We start from the raw sequence: 5,913 nt of genomic DNA, 5'->3' as shown, positions 1-5,913 counted from the left end.
CTGAGAGGTTCTCACAGTTGTGGGGTGGGAAGTAGAGGAGGAGGCAGGAAAAAAGAATGAGAAAGAAAGGCCAGAGAGAAAAGAGGAGAACCAGAAGAGGACAGTGTCTGTGAAGCCAAGGTGGATCATGTTTCCAGATGAAAGGGTTGGTCCCCAGTGTTGAAGGCAGCTGAGTTTCCATGGAGTGGAAGAATTAGAAGTCACATTGCAGGAGGTTGAGGACAGAGTTGTAGGAGGGCAGTGAATGGAGCTAGAGAGTGAAGACAACTCGCTCTTGGAAAGGAATAGTAGGAAGGAATGGGATAACTAGAGGGTGAAGTGATGTCTTGTCTTACGCTGTCCAGTCGTTTCTGACCCATAGTGACACCGTGGACACATCTCTTCCAGAATGCCCCATCTCCATCTGCAATCATTCTGGTAATGATTCTTGGTAAAAGTATGGAATTGGTTTACCATTGCCTCCTTCCGCAAAGTAAACTTGAGTTTCCATCCTCGAATCTCTCCCATTCGTCTGCTGCCCAGCACAGGTGAGTTTTGACTTGTTGCAGATTGCCTTTCACTTGCTAGCCACTGACCAAGCTAGAAATGGAATGGGTATGCCTCTGCTTGACTCTCCCTTCCGTAGTCGAGACTGATAGAATACTGGAACCTCTCCAGGTGCAACCCTGAGAGGGTGCAGTGAGGCCTAGAGAGGGCTTTTTTGTGATATGGGATATAGCAGCATGCTTGAAAGCAGGGTGGAAGTGAAGTAGATGGCATTCAGAGAGGGGAAAAAACGGGGGCAGGTGTTTTTAATGTGCAAGGGGATGGGATTGGAGGCACCAGTGGAGGCGGTATAATTTGAGAGGAAGTGTGAAATCTCTTCTTAGTTTACTTCTGGGAAGGAAAGGAGTGTTGAGGAAGGGGCAGGAGGAGGGTAATCTCCCCGCTCTAGACTGTAAGCTCGTTGTGAGCAGTGAATGTGCTTCTCTATTACTGCATTGTACTTTCCCAAGTGCTTAGTACAGTGCTGTGCACACAGTAAGCACTCAGTAAATGTGATTGAATGAATGAAGAATGATTTTCCGAAGATCACACCTGATAATTTGCAGGTTCCTTTTGTGGTTCTGTGTCTTCCCCATTTTGGACTGCCAGAAATCATTGTTTACAATGAGTATCCCCAACTAAAATTGCTACTCCTTTCTTTGATCTGCTTGATTTAGGTAATTGCCGGAAGACGATAACTTTGCTCCTTCTTGCAGGGGAAAGGGGCTTAAATATGGCCTCCACTATTTAAACATTATTTTTTCCACTTATCCAACTTTCCAGTCTTTTCCCTCCACACTGTAAATAATTCTCTGCCTGTTCTCCTGATTAGATTGGAAGCTCCTGGAAGGTAGAGATTGTATCTTTTCCTTCTATTGTACTCAACTAAAGCTGAGTTGTCAATCAATCAATCAATCAATTAATGGTATTAATTGAATGCCATTCCAGCCCACGTCATCCCCCGGGCCTGGAATGCCTTCCCTCTGCCCATCTGCCAAGCTAGCTCTCTTCCTCCCTTCAAGGCCCTGCTGAGAGCTCACCTCCTCCAGGAGGCCTTCCCAGACTGAGCCCCTTCCTTCCTCTCCCCCTCGTCCCCCTCTCCATCCCCCCCATCTTACCTCCTTCCCTTCCCCACAGCACCTGTATATATGTATATATGTTTGTACATATTTTTTACTCTATTTTATTTGTACATATCTATTCTATTTATTTTATTTTGTTAGTATGTTTGGTTTTGTTCTCTGTCTCCCCCTTTTAGACTGTGAGCCCACTGTTGGGTAGGGACTGTCTCTATATGTTGCCAATTTGTACTTCCCAAGCGCTTAGTACAGTGCTCTGCACATAGTAAGCGCTCAATAAATACGATTGATGATGATGATTGAATGCTTACCATAAGCAGAGCACTTTACTAACCTCTTGGTAGAATACAATATAATAGAGTTTTTAGATATGACCCCTGCCTTCAAGGGGCTTTCAACCTAGTGAAGGAGACAGACAGTAAAATAAATCTCTGATGTGTTTTAATGGAGAATCAACAGAGTAAAATGATATGAACATAAGAGCTTCAGGTTTGGGGTGGGGTGAGCATGAAAGTGCTTAAGCAATATAGACACAAGTGGTCAGTAAAGTGCTCTGCATGCAATAGATATTCATCAATAAATACTAAATAAGACTAAATTCATTCAAAGCAGCGTGGCTCAGTGGAAAAGAGCATGGGCTTTGGAGTCAGAGGTCATGGGTTCAAATCTTGGCTCCACCAATTGGCAGCTGTGTGACTTTGGGCAAGTCACTTAACTTCTCTGGGCCTCAGTTACCTCATCTGGAAAATGGGGATGAAGACTGTGAGCCCCCATGGGACAACCTTATCACCTTGTAACTTCCCCAGTGCTTAGAACAGTACTTTGCACATAGTAAGCACTTAATAAATGCCATCATCATTATTATTATTATTCATTCAATCGTATTGAGCGCTTACTGTGTGCAGAGCACTGTACTAAGCTCTTGGGAAGTACAAGTTGGCAACATATAGAGATGGTCCCTACCCAACAGTGGGCTCACAGTCTAGAAGGGGGAGGCAGAGAACAAAACAAAACATATTAACAAAATAAAATAGAATATGTACAAGTAAAATAAATAGAGTAATAATAGTGTAGTGTACTAGTGCTTCAAACATTGCCAGGCAATGTTCCTAAGTGCTCAGCATGCAATAGATATTCATCAATAAATACTAAATAAGACTAAATGATTGATTGAAATAGTGTAGTGTACTAGTGCTGAAAACATTGCCAGGCAAATAGCGCAATTGCTTAACAAATACCATTTTAAAAAATGCAACTACTTACTGTTGCAAAGATTCCTCCTGTTAAGTAGCCCCACTTGGATTTTAATTGAACATTAAATTTAACTACCCAGAATTCACTGCTTGGAAATGTTTTTACCTCTGTCTCCCCTGTTAGAGTATAAGCTCCTTGCTGTCAGGAACTGTCTTATCCTTCCATTATACTTTGCCAAGTGCTTAGTACAAAGCATTACATTCAGTAAGCCTTCAGTAAACACCCATTACTACATCCCCTCTGGAGCTAACAGCTCAGAGGCTGCCTTGTTCCCACAGCATGTGGCTCTGGCTCCAAGGGTTTGAAGCTCCTGTTCCCAACAGTTTCTGTGCACACTGGGCTGTAAGGATATAGATTGATGCTGCACATTCTGGGCATCCCCCCGCCCATCCTGCTGACAGCCATGAAGACCCCACCAGGGATCAGCTTTCTTCCACACCATCGCGGAGAGTCCACTCCATCCTCCCTTCCTCCACCCCAGAGGAAAGAGAGAAGTACTCGTAGCATGAGGCCTCCACGAAAACTTGTTAAAACTGGTGTTTGCTGGAGCAGATGCTGTGGCAACACGGGGCTTACAGTCTTAATCCCCATTTTACAGATGAGGTCACTGAGGCACAGAGAAGTGAAGTGACTTGCCCGAGGTCACACAGCAGACAAGTGGCAGAGCTGGGATGAGAAGTCCTTCTGACTTCTGGGCCTGTGATCTCCACTAAGCCACCCTGCTTCTCAACAAGTGTCACAGACTTGAAGAATATTGGCTGCAACTACCGGTTTTAGTAAACCTGTTTAATCAGGTTAATCTGGAGCTTGATAGTCCAAATGTCCCCTCAATCTGCTTCACTAGATTCCATTAGGACATGATGGCATTCTGGAATCAGTTTTTTATTTCTTTGTCAAACATTTCTTTATTGTTGGGTTTTCATTTCAATCTTCCATCCCTCTATCAACTATTCCTTTATCATTATTGAACGTGTGGTTCTGAAGAAAATCTTTAGTGCCCTACCACTCAAATACAGCTACTGTGTCAAATGATGCTCCTCTCACATTGGGTGTTCATAATGGATTTAGGCATATACTGGAGTGACCTTTGGTTCATCTTAAAGATTATGATAACACCAAAGCATTAAATCAAGCTACTGTCTCTGCTCATCAATTTTATTGAAAGAATATTTGATTTCTAGAGTTCAGTAGGTGACAGTCTATTTTAGAGTGCATTTTCTAGTTAACTTCTTGGATCTGCTCTTAAATACATGCAAGTAAGTTAGAAGAGGCTGACAAGTTCTTGAGGGATAAGTATGGATATCGCCTTCTCTGGTCTTCTAGATTACTTAAAAACTGGTAAAGAGTCATTATGCCTGGAATTGAGGAGAGTATCTTAATGAAACAAGTGTCCAAGAGATTCCATTTCTCTGTGATATTCACAACCTTCAGAAGACTTTTGCCACCAGCAATGTCAGCTGCAAATCAAGAACAACTGTACATGAACCAGTCAGTTCGGTTCTCCCTTTGAGGCCCAATAATGAAGACTCCTCAGAATAGACAAAAATAAGCAATGCAATCCACTTTTCCTGAGCGATGATCCATGGCATCAATAAGAGATGTTTTGAAACTAATAGTGGGGTGAAAGTGGACTAGAGAAAAATGTGTTTTGCTCCTAGATTTTAAATTCATTTTGCTGTTGAATTAATACTAGATAGAACTGTGCCTGTAAAATATTGAGAGAAATGTTGAGAGAAAATAGCTCATACCCTGACTTGGTAGAGTTCTTTAATTCACCTAAATCATTTCCCACAAGATTTCATTTTATCATTCATTCATTCATTCAATCATATTTATTGAGCGCTTACTGTGTGCAGAGCGCTTGGGAAGTACAGGTTGGCAACATATAGAGACGGGCCCTACCCAACAGCAGGCTCACAGTCTAGAAGGGAGAGACAGACAACAAAACAAAAACAGTGTGTGTTATCCTCACACACCCCTATGAAATAAAGAGCCAGATATTATCCCCATTTTATGTATGAGGAAACTGAGACACCGAGAAGTTAGGTGACTGTGATGATAATAATAATGATGATGGTATTTGTGAAGTGCTTACTATGTGCCAGTCACTGTACTAAGCACTGATCCAGTCTGCCAGTAGGGTACTAGAGCCTAAATTTCAACACTCCCACTGACCAGTACTCCATTTGATCATTCTGCCTCTATTTTGAAAAAGAGGAAGTCTAACTGAAGCACAGCTCTCCTCAGAGCTAGTCTGTAACAATAATAATGATAGCATTTAAGTGCTTACTATGTGCCAAGCACTATTCTAAGCGCTGAGGGGGATACAAGGTGATCAGGTTGTCCCACGTGGGGCTCAGTCTTCATCCCCATTGTACAGAGGAGGGAACTGAGGCTTGGAGAATTTAAGTGACTTGCCCAAGGTCACACAGCAGACATGTGGCATAGTAGTAGTACTAATAGTATTGGTAATAATATAAGTAGTATTTATTGAGCATTTACTGTGTTCAGAGCACTGTACTAAGCACTGGAAGAGAATGACACAGTTGGGAATTAAACATGGTCCCTGTCCCTCAGAGAGTTCACATTCTGAGAGTGTATGGTCTAGGCCCCTCTTTAAGACCAGTAACAAAATCAGGGTTGCCCTGCCTACCGATGGAGAGTCTCCCAATTCCCAACTCGCAGACAAGTGAACGGTTTCTTTCCCAGCTCACGCTTGTTTGCTTTTTCCCCAAGTCAAGAATTTGAAGATTAATCAACAATGTTATTAAGGGAGCTCTTACTATGTGCAAAGCATTGTACTAAACGCTTGGGAGAGTGCATTGCAACAGAGTTGGTAACGTTGCTTCATGAATGCCACCTTCACCTCTTCACTGCTTTCAAACATACTCATGTCTCTCCTATCTAAAATAAAAGCACTCAATAGCCTTTCCCCCTTCTACCTAACCTCGCTGCTTTCCTACAAAAACCGAGCTCTCACATGTCTCTCCTTTAATGCAACCTACTCACTGTACCTTGATCTCATCTTTCTTGCTGCCAACCTCTCATCCAAGCC

The 5,913-nt window shown here is 42.6% G+C and overlaps 1 non-coding gene across 1 annotated transcript; it reads right to left on the bottom strand.

The window, feature by feature from the left end:
• Positions 1 to 537: 537 nt before the first annotated feature.
• Positions 538 to 675, bottom strand: LOC119926186. Its single transcript, XR_005450083.1, has one exon. It is a non-coding gene; the product is annotated as a small nucleolar RNA SNORA7 (small nucleolar RNA).
• Positions 676 to 5,913: the final 5,238 nt, after the last annotated feature.

This window comes from Tachyglossus aculeatus, chromosome 3 (assembly GCF_015852505.1).
Source record: "Tachyglossus aculeatus isolate mTacAcu1 chromosome 3, mTacAcu1.pri, whole genome shotgun sequence".
NCBI classification, from domain to species: Eukaryota; Metazoa; Chordata; class Mammalia; order Monotremata; family Tachyglossidae; genus Tachyglossus; species Tachyglossus aculeatus.
Note: the sequence above shows the minus strand (reverse complement) of the source record. Positions and strands in the feature narration are given on the sequence as shown.